Source organism: Lissotriton helveticus, chromosome 8 (genome assembly GCF_964261635.1).
Source record: "Lissotriton helveticus chromosome 8, aLisHel1.1, whole genome shotgun sequence".
NCBI lineage: Eukaryota > Metazoa > Chordata > Amphibia > Caudata > Salamandridae > Lissotriton > Lissotriton helveticus.
In genome coordinates this window covers 1,103,436,871-1,103,453,878 of record NC_136069.1, presented here as the reverse complement: position 1 = coordinate 1,103,453,878, position 17,008 = coordinate 1,103,436,871, and positions in this window count along the sequence as shown.

Sequence of the window (17,008 nt, the reverse complement as noted above, 5' to 3'; positions counted from 1 at the left end):
GTAATATTGCGGAACTGGTCTGACTTACGTGATGGTTTTGACTGATGGGTTTTCAAGGTGGCCGGAAATTTGTATTTTGCAAAGTATTGAGACAAGTGCTATTCTGAATTTCTTAACCCCTTCCGCGCTCATGACGAGCTCAGCTCGTAATGAGTGACGACGCTCATACACTCATGACGAGCTGAACTCGTCATGTAACGCCGTATTTACTAAAAGGCAGCGCGCAGTGGGAAAACCGCTAGCGCGCATGCGGTTAAAATATCTGTTTGCTGGGGATGGTTTTCCAGACTGCATTCTTATGTATAATGGGGTAAAACTGGTCTCCAATGAAATGGAGGAATTTCTCATGGGATAAGGCATAAAACATATAAATGTTTACTTTCTTCATCCCAAATCAAATGGCATTGTAGAAAGATTCAACAGGGTGTTAAAAGAAGTTATTCATAGGGGAAAACTACAAGGAGAGGATTAGAAAAAATTCATACAGGAAGGTTCTTTTTGCATTATTCAGAGGAAGGATGCCAAATTTTCTGATATGTTTGTCCTGGATGAATAATAAAGATGTGGGTGACAGTGTTGAAAATGATGAGTGGAAAGACAAACAAAAAGAGAGGGTGGAAAGAAGAATGCAGCTTTTTCATGTAAAGCACTCGGGGCATTCAACAACTATAAGAGTGGGTGATCTTGTAAGGGTGGGAAAAATGCATGTGGGTGGCAAATCCAATTATTCTGATTCTCTAAGGGTTGCCAAATTGTTCCGTAATGCAGTACAATTAAAGGAGAATTGCATATAGAACTAAAGCGGGGTTTCCGTATTTTAGCCAGGTCTGAAGATTCTTGAAAATATACAGGAGGAGAATCTTTGTGAAGATAAGAAATGCAGGAGAATTGGAAGGGAAACACAATGATAAATATTTTTTTGGTTTGGTTTTGATTTGTCATACTTTTCCAGTTTTTATATGTTCATTTTACTATGGATTGCTTTGATGGTATTGGGGGAAACATGTGGTATAACTTTTTCTAGGGTGGAATGTTATGGGGTTCTGTGTGTTGCCATGGAGGGTAGCATTGTAGAGATCTAGAATGTGCATCCTATGAAAGGCACAGTTGGAAGGTGGCCTTTGAGGTGGATGGGAGGTTTTTCTACTATGTATTGTAACAAATAAAGGAACTTTATTCGTATATCTATGTGTAAGGATTATCTTTTCCACACAATGCCACCTGATTGTTATTTTTAAAATGTGTGGGTAGATGAAACCAAGCTCATAAATGAGCACTGCTGACTCTTGGACCTCTGTGTCATAAACACATGGCAGAGCTTGCCAGAATGAGCACAACATTTTCTACACTGTTCTCCTTGATTCTTTTACACTCATGGCTGTACAACATAAAAGCAAATTCTGGTAATGAGTTGGGGGACAGCAATAAGAGTAGCTTTGCTATTGGCTGCATCCTAGGTTAGTGTATGCTGCTCTATAGTCTGATGTCACAGACATCACTTGTTTGGTGCATTCAATAAAGCTAGCTGTGAATACACTGTTACATTACTCAACAGATAACACAGGTTTCTGGAAACGAATGACGTTTACAGTATGACGGTTGTGGATCCTATTAAAAAACAAGCCTTGGCAAATCCAATATGTCCTACTTTATTGAACTGATTTATGCAAAAACAGGCATGTTCAAATGATTTTGTCCTGTGATAGGACCTTAAAGTCTGTCATGTTGACTTGATACATTTGCCTTTTGATGTTAGGGGAATAGGAAAGAGTGACACAAAAAATACATATATTAAAATCTCTCAACGATACAAAGATTATTAAAGTAATTAGTTGCAGTAAAACGAAACTCCTTTATGGTGGACAAGCGAGCAAAGCCTAATGGTATGTATTATTCACTGTAATGCAACAAGTAGGAAAATAAGTAACAACTTTATTTGTTTACCCACCAAGGAGCACCTATGTTGCTGTCATGTGGTCCAGAAATGGAGAATGAGATGCTTTAGTCTGAGGTCTGTATGTGATGTCATTCCAGGTTCCTCCTGACATCAGTTTAGAGGTGCCATCCCGCACTAAAGCCTCAGATGATTCAACCCAGAACGTTGGAACTTTAGATGTTGCCTTGGTTTACAGACTAGATGTGCTCAATTTGCCAAGTCCATGGGTGTAAAGAGCAATAAAAAGGAACTGCACTCAATTTATTGATGGACTCGGGAGGAGAGGAGAGAGCGTCAAAAAAGAAGAAGAAGATAGCAGAGAAAAGAGGTAGGAGGAAAATAATATAGTGAATTTGAGGACAGAGGGTTAGCAAGGACTCTAAGAGGGTGAAGGAGAGGAAGAGGCATCAGTAAGAACGAGCCGGGAAGGAAAGGGAATGTGAGAAAGTGACGCGAAGGAAAGAGGTTGAGAGCGTTGTGGAAACAGGAAGCATTAGGAAAAAAAGGGTAATATAGGGAGAGGTGATGGAGAACAGATCAAGTAAATATACAAGAGGGTAAGAGAAGGCAGATGAGATGAAAGAAGGGCAGGCGGGCAAATAAGTAAAAGTGGAGGGGAGCGAATATTAGGATGAGGGTGGATAGACAGATGAAAGGGGGCAAAAGAAGATAGTGGAGAGCAAACGAGTGGTGAGTTAAAAGAAGAGGCAATGAGATGGAGAGAAAACAGGAACAAGGAAATAATGGAAGGAACAAGTAAAGGAAATAAAGCAACAAGTAGAAGTAGAGCTGGGAAAAACATTGCTGCCTCTGTTGGTTGATTCTGCTCAGCGGATTTCTCCTCTCCGGCAAATTTACGATGTCAAGTCAGAGATTCCAGTTCACAGTTTCATGCCAACCTTGAGCGTGAGCCGTGGCTGGGTGCTGCGAGCAGGTGGATGAGCGAGTGGAAGACGCCGAGATTGCCGATACAGCCAGCTCGTGGTTTTGAATTTTAAGCTGTTCTGAGCTGATCCCTGCCCACTTTCCAAGCTTTTCAAGCAGGGTGGGGTCCTCTAAGTGCTGATGAGCTGCGGTTCAGCGGGCCAGCGGGGTGCCAGGGCGCCAAGCACGGTAAATCTCGACCCTGTGCTGGACCCGTGCAGGCAGAGCATGCACCCTGCATTTGCATCCTGCATCCTGCAACACCCAACCTTGAATGCGGGGGAGTATCGTGGACCTTGCAGACACCGAGGACACCGAGGCCAGGTGGAGGACAGGTGAGCCTCACAGAAGACATTTTTGTGGCACAACATAACAGCAGCACGACACAGACCAGCACAGTGGGAGATGTCAAGCGTGACTGCCATTAACTGGTGGTCGTAGTGAGTGTGTGCTCTTGGCAGGTTCACTGAGGCGGCCCAATCAGATTGGGCGCAGCCTGTGACCAGCTTTGTATGCCCCGCTTGCCATCCCTACTTGCTCCTATGAACAACAGCTCTCATTTGGGCCCCTATTGGCTTTTGGTTCACAGCGTGACCGTGTGACATTTCAAGGGACATTCCAAGGGACTTGCGCCCAGCAATAGTCTCTCAGAAGTCCCTCAAAGTACCTCAAACTCTGCCTGTGTCTCTTCCTCAAGTCGTGGGGTTAGGCGGACAGAGTGTGCAGAGTGGGGCGGAGCCGGAGTGGAGTCTCCAGGTTTCTCCATGTTTCTACTGACCCCGGTCCCGGCTCTCGATGGTGGGATGCAACTTGCAATGAATTGATGGTCATGTGGTCTTTGTGATATTACAGTGATTACAGAAACATTTATAGTGACCACCTACAGCTACAGTAAGCAACGAACATCTATAATTGCAAACGTAACTGCGCGAGTTGAAGTTTTTGAGAAGTGTGATAGCTGTTGTAAGCTGTTGTTGCTCTGCTCTGCTCTGCTTTTACCTGCGTATATGAAGTAGTTTCTATATCTGTATAACTAAGTTGGAGGTATGAGGTCGGGAAAGGAGCGTCCACCATTCCCCCCATTAAAAGGAAACAAAATCCAGAAGCGACAGCAATTTTAAACAAAATAAAAATAAAACAAGCAGGGGGAAACCAGGCTTCAAAACCAGCTATGGTACACATATTTGGGAAAACCACAAAGCCCACAACAAAGTTTGACTTTATGAAGGACCCAACAGGAGCAATGCTAACATTACAAACGGACTCAAGAGGTCTAAAATCACCAATCAAACCAGTGAATGAATCAATGGCAATATCCCAAAAACAAGATATGTTGGAGATCGATCAGTTGCGAAAGGAGCAAATTATAAAAATAAATGAGGAATCTGATAATCAATGGGGCCAAATAACTAATCTAGTGATGTTAAAAATGCCTCTAATAGGTGATGTGCAACAAGAAGATCCAATCGATATGAGATCACAGCATGGAGATTTCGAACACCTCTTAGTAACAAGGGCACCATTGCCAATTGAAGTGCAGGTAAACGTAAAAAAAGGCTACTGTATCAGGCGCCCCAACGAATCTGGTGCAGTCAACCCAATGCCAACAAGTTAATGTAAAAAAACGGGATTAAAGCCGAAATGTAATAACAATGGCCAGCGTGAGATTACTGAACCCCCTTCAAACCGACAATGTCAACATCAAAGGATGGAGTGCAAAATGTGGCTCCGGAAAATATCGAGTAGTCAAATATATTTCAAAATAATATGGAAGATTACAATATGGAATCAGATCATCTGTAGCGATGGAGTACACCTTATCAAAAGGATGAACGTAAAAAAAGCTAGATTTTATCGAATTAGGAAATAAAGGCTAAGAATTGAACAGGCAACACTCTTCTATAAATAGCCAAACCCAAGATGCACATTGTCCTGTCAATTGGGATTCGGGATCAATATGGGATCTGTTCTTTAGAACCACACAATTAATATTAGAAGCCCTAACTTATCAGTCAAATAAAATGGAGGTGCAAGTAGACCTGCTTAGCGCTATGGCAACGTCAGTAGCAGGAATTGTTCACAAGATAGACACGCTAAACAATCTGGTAATAAGAGCTCAGTCACAACCAATACCCTCATACACAGATTGTAACTGTGCTCCACTGATCAACAAACTGGCCACAATTCCGGAAGTATTAAATACAATAATTGAAGACCTAAAAGGAAACTTACTTAAGCCAGGCAACAAAAATGGGAGTACAACTGATAAAATTAAGGTTAATAAAACAGTAAAAGATGAAAGTAGAAAGGATTTAATTGCCGGAAAAAATGAAACCCAAGCTGGACGAATTTCAATTGCCTCCGATACAATACATTGCGGAATCACCACAGGAATATCAATTATCAAAAAGACAGAGAAAAAACTACGGAAAGCAAGGAACAAAGTTACAAAGGCTTCAAAAACTATCTCTTCCTCAGAGACAGAGCTAATAAATGCAGGGAACAGCCTATTGTACTCAAAAAGACCAATGAACGTAACTTTGAGACAAGTAGACAATGTTATAGAAGTCACGAAACCCTTATATCCTTTGTTTAATAAAAAACTGTCAAACATAATGAATAAAACTATCAAAGACCTGCTGTATTATAAAAAAACGTATGCCCTAGAAAATAAGCAAGATCACACGAACACCGCAAAAATAAAGGATATTGATAGAAAATTGGGAAATGAACAATCTCACAATGAAAAAACAAAAATGAAATCTGACCAATTCACAGTAACTGTAAATATGACAGGCAAGATAAAAAAAATCAGAAAGAAAGTAAACCAGCACAAGAGTGTGATACAGAAAGAACAAACATTCTTAATATGGCAAACCCAATATCCCAGATTAATCAATCAGTACAAAAACCTTTATGGATCCTTGAACCATCAAGACATACAGAAGAGCTAAAAGAGCAAGAGCTACCAAATTATTGTAACCCACTTCAAAAAGCCACAACAAAAAAACAAATTCAAAAGGAGGGAGATGTCCAGTTGATTTTTAAACAGGAATATAAATCCTGGGGAAACAATGATATCTTGAATCGTGGTAACATCTTGTGATTGTGTAAAGCAATACCGGCTCTAGAAAGAATTAGAAGTACTGATACTGTATCAATTGTATTTTTAGCAAAGGAAAGCAGCAATCAAGAACCAACCCTGGTAACTTGAACCTCATCCTCCTCTGTAGAGCTTATCATACAAGAATATGACCTCTTTTTGGCTTTGGGAATAAAAGTTACGATGCCGTCCCAACCTTTCTACCAAAGCCCGTTTATTACACCGAGAAAAACGACTAAATATCCGGCTGGGTTGGAGAACAATCAAGTATACTCCATATAAAAAAATTCAATACGATTAAACATGGGGCAAACATCAAAGTTCTTTTCTACGACCAAAAGAGAACCAATGGAGGAATTGCAACTAGGTTGGTTAACAACAGCACTCCACGAAGCAAGGGATGATTGACGACTTATAAATGAAGTTCCCAAGAAGGAAGTGCGAAAGCTAAATTAAACAATAAGGCTATGCTCCTGGAACATAAAAAGAATTCTACCCAAATTACAAAATGAACGACTAACCCAAAGGTCAGAAGTTTTTCAAATCATCTGCCTACAAGAGACCTGGGCAAACAAACCTTTTATATTAGAAGGATTTAAGGGGTACTATATGTCCACCATGAAAACAATCACATTTAGCAGATCTTGCAGGGGCTTGTCAACTTTTATTTCAACAGGAATTAAAAATGGAAAGTGAAGAGGAAATACAAAAAATTACAGACTGTTTGATTGTAAAATGATGATATAAAGATAAATGGGAAAAGAAATCAATCCTATTAATAAATGTTTATATACACCCTGATGGCAGTTCAAGAAAAGCAATAGCTAGCGGCTTGTCAACTATAATACTTCTGCAACTGGAAAAGGACATACATCCTGAGGTCATCATTACGTGTGACTTTAATATGATCATTTTATGGTCGTACGTGAGAGATGAAGAAATCCAAGATCAGAACTATTTGTGGGCAATTCCAAGTCCCTGTCTTACATCGGACGCAAGGGAAAAGAGGAAAGGGAACATTGGGAAGAACCTTCTAAAAGACTTAGGGCCAGATGTAGGAAGGCAAATACAGGTCGTTAACGGCCGATTTCGGCTGTTACCGACCGGTATTTGGAGTTTGGGATGAAGGGGCATGTTAAAATACAGATTCGGCAATTTTACCGAATCGGTAAAATACCGAATCGGTATAATTACCGAATCTGTATTTTTACATGTAGGTAGCACTGTAATCAGTGCTACAGGGGTTTAAGACTTCTTAATTTACCACCAACTAGAAGTTGGTGGTAAATAATGAAAACCCTTTAAAAAGCATTTCTTTTGCTATTTAAACAGTGCCATGTTGCAGACAAGGGCATGTATGTCTGCAACATGTGCACCCATGCACAATTGAGGGGTGCAACAGGGTGTCAAAGTGACACCCTGCCACCATTCAATGTTTCCCCCAATTACCGATTCGGTAATTGACATTCATTCCTATGGGTCTCCAGGCCCATAGGAATGAATGGCAATTACAGAATCGGTAAATACCAATTCGGTAATTACCGAATCATACCGATTGGGTAATTAAATCGGTAAAATTACCTACATCCCGATTGCCAGTTCTTAAATACCGAATCAGTATGATTCGGTATTTAAGAATCGGTAATCTGGGATTACCTACATCTGGCCCTAAGAAGCGTTTGGTTTAAGGATTTTAAACGGACGTTTTCCGCAAGATACAGCACCTGCCTGGTCTTATCAAGCCTTGGGTAACAAATCACGAATAGACTCTACAATAGCGTCATTAAACCTATTTCAAAAGATTTCAACCTACCATATCGGTGAAGCAGAAGGAAGTGACCACAATCAACAAATATTAGAGTTACAATTAAACTGTATAAGACACAGAGAATATGTGACGCTTCTGGGAGATATAAACATGGTAAATTATAAGAAACTTTATTGAACGTGGAGTACTAAAGTGTTGATCATAGCAACATCGAAAACAATGGTTGAAACTTGTTTTGAAGAAGAAGGTCTGAACGCTATCAAAAAATGGTCCCTCTTCATAAATAAATTAGTTTTAAGTCAAAAACAAAAAGTTAAAAATAAAGGGGCCGATTATGATGGCGGACGGACCTGAGTCCGTCCGCCACCATAGAGTAGGAGGGAACCTCCGCATTGCCTGCGGAGTTCCCTCCTGTGCAATTAGGATGTGACCGCCACCCTGGCGGTCACATCCTCAATCTTTAACATTGCGGCGGGTGCAGCTTCAAGCTGCACCCGCCGCAATGTTAAAAATGCATGCACGGCATTTGCGTGCACAAAGCAGCAGGCACCGCGCGGTGCCTGCCGCTTTGTCCACGCAAATGCAGGGGGGTACCATAGGTACCCCCCATGTGCACCCCCCACCCCCCCTTCACCCAAGGGGCCCGCAACGGACCCCCGAAGTGAAGGTCTGTATGCTTTTCCACGGCGGAAAAGCCGCCGTGGAAAAGCATACTTTCTACGCAATCATAATATGGCTGGCGGTGTCTGATAGACACCGCCAGCCATGTTATTGCTTTTCCGCCGCGGTCGGAAGGCGACCGCGGCGGAAAAGCTGCGGACTGAAAAACGACCCCCCAGCCATCCTAATCGGGCGGGGGGTCTTTTTCAGTCCGCAGCGGTTTTCCCGCATCCTCCGGGCCGGCTGTGGATTCCGCCGGCCCGGAGGATGCGGGAAAACCGCCATCATAATGTGCCCCAAAGAACATTAGGGCATAAAATCAATGGCGCTGGTCAAATTGTCTTCGGAAAGCCAAGTATTAAAAAAAGATCATAACAAAATCTTGAGTTTGGCTAAGAAACACCCAGGAGATAAAATGTATAGAGAGGAATTAAAGAAAATAAATTCCGAAGTAAGAAAACAAATTTGGGCTCAGAAAATGCAAAAGAAACAATAAGTATGGGCTAAGGCATTATACATCAGTAAAAAGAACAATCCAAGGAAATTTTGGTCTCTATTCAACAACTTAAGTAGAACAATTATGTCTTCTGTTATAGAGTGGGTCAACTTCCTTTATTCACACCTAAACTCTAATATAAACACAAGCATGGACTGGAGTCCCAGAATAAATAATTTTATAAAATAAGAGGATGAAAAGAATACCGATATTTTTATCACAGAAAGTCAAGTATCCAAACTTATAAAGAAACAGAGATCTGATGGCGCTCCTGGTCCAAATGGGATCCCAACTGCCTTTTATAAGGAGAATGATTTACTATGGTCAAAATACATAACATTAGTATTTAGCCAAGCGGTGCAAACATCAACTCACTTATTTATAAGAGTGATGAATGGTCACATCCTGCTAACTATAGATTAATAACACTGCAAGACATCGAAGCTAAGGTTTTTGCCTCAATTCTTCTAAAAGATCTAACAGAATGGGCAGTGGAAAGGCAATTAATTCCCCCAAACCAATCAGGATTTATACAAGGACAAGGCACAACAACAAATATATTAATACTTGGAATGTTAATGGAAAAATACTAAATGAAATGACAGCTGCTATATCTATGTTTCGTTGATTTTTAATCAGCATTTGACTGTGTAGACAGACAAATTTTATGGAGGAAGTTGGAAAATTACTGGATTAACGCTGGCCTTTTAAAAGCAATTCAATTATTATATACCAAGACCTGGATAAGGGTTCGATTAGGTGATGGTTCACGGTTATTAAAAAGAATAAAGACATCTCAAGGTCTAAAGCAAGGATGCGTACTAGCGCTGTACTTTTTTAATCTATTTTTAGCAGTCCTTACGGAGGAACTGGACAACGAGTTGGCTCACCCACCAAAATTGGCTAACAAATAAATTTCAAATTTATTGTATGCTGACGATGTGATTTTACTCAGCCAAACAAAGATAGGGCTGCAGCAACTTATAAATAAAATATCAATGTATTCAACCAAGAATAAGATGGTAATAAATGAAACAAAAACAAAAATAACGGTAGTCTGCAATAGGGCATCGAGCCACAGTAAACAAAAATGGTATTTACTAAGTCGGCATCTTGAACAAGTAAAATACTACAAATACTTGCGATTAAGGTTTGATGAGAAGGGTTCCTTTTCTCAACATAAAACAGAGCTGAAAAAAAGAAGTAACTGCTTGATTGCGGCTTTTCGTTCACTGCATAGCTCTTTGGGCGGTCCAACTTATCTGCCACTATTAAAGATTATAAAAGCAAAATTAATGCCCAGTCTTACTTATGCAAGTGAGGTTATTTGTGGTATGGATTCTTTACTTTTGAACATTGCTATAACAAAAACATTTAGAATGATGTTTTGACTGCCGACTAATGCATCAGCAGCCCAGATCCAATTGGAATTTGGCTTTTGTAGTCAGCAAGTTGCGAGGATGGGCCAGTATGTAAAGGTATGGAAACAAATCAAAACTAATATTCTTAATCCAATGCGCTGTCTACTCTGGCAAGAAATGCAACAAAACAAAACTTCCTGTTTTTTTACATACCTACAAACTGCACTAACAGAACTGTCTGCGCATGAGATTTGGGAGATACCAACAACACCACAATCCTTAAAAAAAACAAATTCATAGACTAACAAAACAACTATCACTTTTAAAGGATAAATAGTTTTTTATTAAAAGATCACATGCCAAGATGATGGTGAGAGAATACACTACCCTTAAAATGCAACCATATTTAGAAATATCGTTCACAACCCAAATAAAAAATGTATTTATGACTGCAAGATTTGGTAGTCTTCCGGGACTAATGCACGCTAAGCCTTGGATGAGAGCAACTGAGCCAACTCCCTGTATACTATGTAACCGATGGGAAGAAAACATTATACATTTGGTTTTCATTTGTACATCATTGAAGGTTGAAAGAAAGAGGTATTTAAAAATCTGTTTTAATGAAAGAGGGATACGATCATGTAGACAAGCTCTGTTAGCTTGTTTTAACACAAGGGATATATTAATGATTGCGAACTTCAACTAAATTTATTACGCTTATAAGAAAGAAGTTGGAAGTTAATGATTTAAGCATATTTGGAAGGAAAGCTGCTGACAGTTAGAGCATCATTTGCATTTGAGATTCTGCACCAAAGTTACCAAGTTATAACTGTAAATGATTGTTAATTTTACATTAATAAAAAATGAATTGTAATAATGATGAATTGAACTTGTGTATTTAATGTATGTTATGATCTCTCTTGTATAGATATGTTTTAGTGATTGAGTATTGGTGATTCTTGAATTGTAAGATTTTAATTTTCATGCAATAAATAATTAATTAACAAAATTAACAGTTGGTTGATGATTATAAGGGGAAAGATATGTGTTATCGAAAGGGTATAAATGTGAATCTTGCCATCATTTACTGAGTGCTTCATCATTTTCAGCTTGATAAAGTCCCATTTAGTTGGGTAACATGAGGGCATTTTATTCAGTTAATCAAGTACCAGGCGGAAAAGAAAGGCAATATGGGCACTAAAAATTGTTTTGAAGATTGTGATGCTGATGGGGGTGATGTTGATTATTATCATTATTACGAATATTAAAGAATGAAGAAAAGGAACATTATCTCAATGCTACAGATCTGGAGGAACTCTTTCCATGTCATCCCCCTTCTCACATTTCCTGGCTGAGGTTCCAGGGCAAGACTGGCACAGCAGGGCTAGCATTACTCAAGTGCCTTTCAGAGGCTCCACATAGAGAGGGGGAGACAAATCACTGATCATGCAATTTGGAAAGATCTGCTACGGACGAGCAAACTAGTAGTAGTGAATTCTGGAGCATAATAAATAAATTATCAAAAGGAACGGGCGAACAGCAAAACATCGGAATTAGTGAAACCACATGACTACATTATTCGAAAGCCTGTATAACACACACAGGTACCAACCCCCCAAATAAATAAATAAAGACTTAATAAAAGGAACAGATCAGGGATACGCAGTAACCGGACACGGAAAAGACGATCAGTATGAAGATTCCTTCAGTGGTGAATCAAAAGACCTAACCTTGCTGACAACAGTAAAACAAACAACCACCATGATAAAAAGATTGAAAGCCGAAGGAGCCGCAGGCCCTAATGGGCTTCCAAATGCATTATTCAAATACGACTCCGACTTCTGAGCAAAGTACCTCGCACCACTATTTAATCAACTGTTCACGGAAAATAAGATACCCCGGTCCTGGCAGGGCAATATCTTCCACCCAATATACAAAAACGGGTGCAGAATGGAATCTGGGAATAATAGGTTGATAGCCCTTATTGATGTTGAGGCAAAGCTTTTCGCATCTTGCATACTGATTCATCTTCGGGAATGGATAAATAAAAACAAAATAGTGCCAAAATTCTAAACGGGTTTCAGCGAAGGCATGGGTTGCACTACAAATCTCTCAGCACTGGTGCTGCTAATTGAAGGAGCAGGAAAAAAGTAGGCAGGACTACTGGCGTGCTATATTGATTTGAAAGCCGCCTTCGACCGAGTTCCATGAGACCGTCTGTGGAAAAAACTTGAAACATGGGGTCTCCCTCAGAAATTAATTGACATCATAATAGCTTTATACAGCGGAACGTGGGCAAAAGTAAAGCTTGGTGATGGGAGACGAATATCCGCAGAAAATAAAAACAAGAAATGGCCTAAAACAGGGCTGTGTGCTCTCTCCAAGCCTATTCAATGTATACCTCGCAGATCTAGAAAGTCCCCTGCGGAATGTGATCGGTCACCCACCAAAACTGGCCAACGAGCCCATCCAGTTCTTACAATATGCTGATGATATCGTGGTTTTAAGTCAAACCCCGATAGGCCTCCAAAGAGTCATAACTAAATTAACGGAGTACTTTGATTTCGAAGGCCTGGAATTAAACATACAAAAAAAACAAAAGTGGTGAGATTGGCGGGTCCAAGCAGACGATCATTTAAATGGTATACAAAGAACAGGAACATTGAGGAGATAACATCATATAAATACTTAGGGATTACACTAAGCAAAAATATGTCCATACTGCATCAAAAAAGAGACATCACTGCTAAAGCCCAATCACTTACTTTCGCCTATAGAATACTCCAAAAGAAACTTCAATGCCCGTCATACGATCATCTTCTAAAAGTAATGGCAGCCCAAGTATTACCATCTCTGTCCTATGGGCTAGAAATATGGCATGGAAAAGAATCCGATATCTTAAATAAACTCCAGACAAAAATATATAAATCAGTGTTTAATCTTTACAAAGGAGCCGCCCCAGCGCAGATACGATTGAAATTTGGCCTGCAAAACCAAATATACCAAAGGAAATCAGTCTTTGCGAAATGGTGCTGGAAACTCAGATCAGCAGAAGCAGGATCACTAAATAACCTATGTTGGCTGGAAATTAAGAAACAATACGAACAACATGAACCAAACTCCTGGGGTGATGACTTGCGAATAGCCTTAGAAACCCTTAATATCGAGGAAATCTGGAACAGCCAACTGGAACAAGCGTCATTTAACAAAATTTGTAAATTGAGTGCAAAGGCTCTATCCTTGGTAGAAGACAAAATGATCTTGGCCAAACGTCGACACGCATGGACCGTATTAAGTTCATACAAAAGATTAAAAACGCAACCTTACCTCATGGCACACTTCCGGCTATTTTTAAAAACGAAATTTATGGCATTTAGACTGGGCGACCATTGCTCTTAAGATTTGATACCATCGTGGAAAAATATACAACAAAAAACAAGATGTAGACTATGTGGGCACCACACGGAAACTCTATGCCATCTAATGTGTACGTGCGAGTCAATAAAAGATGAGAGAAGAACCCTGCTGAAATCAGTTCTAAATGCCCTTCAAATTCGCACTTGCAGGCAGGCTGTTACTAGCTGGATGGGTGCGGGCTCGAACATTTTGATATGCCGCGGTGTTAAATTTATGATGAAAGTAGAGACTCTCCTTTCAACGGTCGAACATAGTTTAAGACTGGGGACAGGAAAACAATGTGTTATATTTTTTTAGAACTAAAAATATTTTAAGAAAATGAATTTGAATCCTTTTTATTACTAGTTTGTAATTTGTATATGTATACTTTATGGTTGTCATAAACCAAATAAAGGTAATTTTTGACTGACACTGATCATGCATTACTGGATGGAAGGAACTTCCCTCCAAGAAAATGCTTAACAGACCTTTATAGAGAGCAGGCGAAGTGGCCCCTGCTCCAGGAAACAGTCTCTTAGAGAAAGTGCCACATGCAATAGTGGACACGCAGCGACTCATTGGGGAGGTGAGACACAGTTTCAATTCTGCTTATTTTTGGAGGAGAAGAGACTAAAGCACCGGAGAAGCACAGGTGTGTCTAAATTACAATACATCCTTTTCCTAGTCTCATGGACTGTATTGCAGCATGAAGAAATATGTTAATTCGATAAACATCCCACCCATTTCCTTTGAAGGTTGCAGTGCAAGTCATGATACACCTGGCCCTAGACAGAGTCCATCGAAAATGTCAAAGTATGACCCCAGTGCAGGGCATGCGTATTGCTATGGTAACACCATTCCAGATGACCTGTAAGATGTCCTTGTGAAATAAAAGTATGTAGGTTTCATGACCTGAGCAATGCTTCATTGCTCTGCAGACATAGTATGAGGGATACACTTTTAGCTTCGCCCCACATGAGCTGTGATTGACTCAGGCAACCTGGTCTCAGATTCCCAACTGTCTTCCAGTTTCAGGCTGGGCAGTCCAGATGGACCAGTCTTTTTATATTCTGTGAAAGGCTCACTGGGAGACAAGCATCAAAGTGTCTCATCCCTTACAAAAAGTGGTGGGGATAAACTCATGAATCCGTAGAAGCATTGCCAGAAAACCAGTCGCTTCTGCCTAAATTGATATGATTGTAAAGTATGACCAGACACACCACAAAAACAGAAGAAGGGCTCACGTTTGCTAAGGTGCCAACATCTCTGATGGGTGGATCACTGTCTAGCAAAAAGAACAAATGTCAAACGCTACTTGCTTGATTTCTGAATACAAAATGATCAGCAGTAAAGCAGACAAAGTACTATATATCTGTAAGGAGAAAGCCAAAACGGCAGCCACTTTAGGGCTGGCCTTGAAGAATATGGGTCAGATAAATCTCATAATTTCGTCCTATTATAACCCATTAACATTTCAATAAATTACGTGAAATTATGGTTTCATTGCAAATTTATTTTTCCAGTATTCTGTCTGCTTTTTAAAGTAAGGAGGCCGCAGACCACATGTAAAAGTCTCTTGGATCCAGCAGAAAAACTAGTTTGAGTAGAAAATGTTTCCCAGCGAGACATTGTTTGTGCAAACCAACCTCCTGCTGGTCCCTTGGAAGACAGTTTTTTTATGTGAGTTGCACAATAGCTTAAAAGCTAAAGAAAATATTAGAAAGAATTGCTACAATATTTGTATGTTTTAACAAATTTGATCAACATTTTATTGCATTTCTCAAATGGATAAAAATACACATCTCAGAATGCTAGCAAATGAAATGCTGCAAAAAGAACAATTGATGGACAGAATGTAGAACAATGTCATACGTTCACCCCAGTACAGAGATCTGGCCCTAAATCCATGGTTTTTTGCTCCCCATGTCATTCCAGTTTGAACCCAGCCATATGCAAATCAGTCTTGACCCTGCTGCCTATGGGAACAGTCCAGCCTGAACTGCCAGGCCAAGACCTCCCTGGACTGGAAACAAGCAGGAACCAATTGCTGCCATGACTTGACCTACAGTTGTGTCCCCCTCCCTGCTGAACATGGAGGTATCAAACATGCATGGATACTCTATGGATTTGGGTGTCTGCATCAATAAACTGGTTACAGTGCATTTAGGAAATTTACAAAGAAGCTGAAAGGGAAATGTGGTTTAGGGTACCTGTCATTTGGTCTCAGGTATAACATCTGGTCGGCGTGGAACCCTACCACAACTATACATTTTTATATCCTAAGGTGTTTATTGTTCGGTGCCAGATCACCCTCACCATTATTAGTGGGTCAGGATGATACTTTGAACTTAATGTTTGTCAGGCGTTCAGCAATTTTCCCCCAAGCATAGTAATTCCTTTCCCCCAATCTCCCTAACACATGGGCCTATTCTGTACAAATCTTGACCCACATCTGCTTTTTTCTTGTCTCCTGATTGTGGACATATGTTATCAGATATGCATACCCAGACTTCAGCCAAAGTAAACAGTACCTATTAAGTGTGTGAACCTATCGCCCAGGACAGGAATGATCATAGAACAGAACAGGGAGTGCACCAGAAGAAGCTTGGAATTTGGTTGAGTTTTTTCCCCACTTTGAGCAAACTCCGTGAAAGGCCTCTCCTTTGCTGAATTCATAGTTGTGTTTGATTTTTTTATCAATCTATAGTTTTCCAAGGTCTCCCATGGATTTCACACATTGTTTCCTCACAAATAAAAGCATGTTTACAGCAAACAAATGTGAAATGTCTGTTTTCCTGGGCCAAGAAAAAATACAAACAGCATCCGTTCCTTGCTGTGGCACAGAAACACACTCCTTCCCCTCACGTTGTTTAAGGTGCTATTTCAATTTAGGAAAAATCTAACAAATGTCTAACTCCTTGCTGGGGCACAGACACACAACTCCTTTGCCTCACAATGTCTGCACCCCAGTATGGAGTCAGATTCTGTTTTGATATTTTATTATGCTAAGAAAGAATCAAAACAGTGTCTGGCTCTATGCTGTGGTACATACATGTGTGAATTTGTCCAGTTAAAGGGATAGATGAGGTTTGGATATATTCTTAGGTAAAGAAAATAAAGCAAACTGAATGTGGCTCTTTGACTGTGCATTGAGCTGGGTGTTTCTGTCCCTGCAACATACTAATATGATTTTGTTTTACCCAAAGAAACAATTCAAACTGTGTCTAGCTCCATGTTGGGCACAGAAGTGCTTTTCTCTGCCCCAGCAAGGTACCAAAGTATATTTACTGCTTTTTAGCTGAGAAAAAAATCCAAACTCTATCTGCTCATTGCTGGGGCATAGGACTATCTGTTTGTGCCCCAG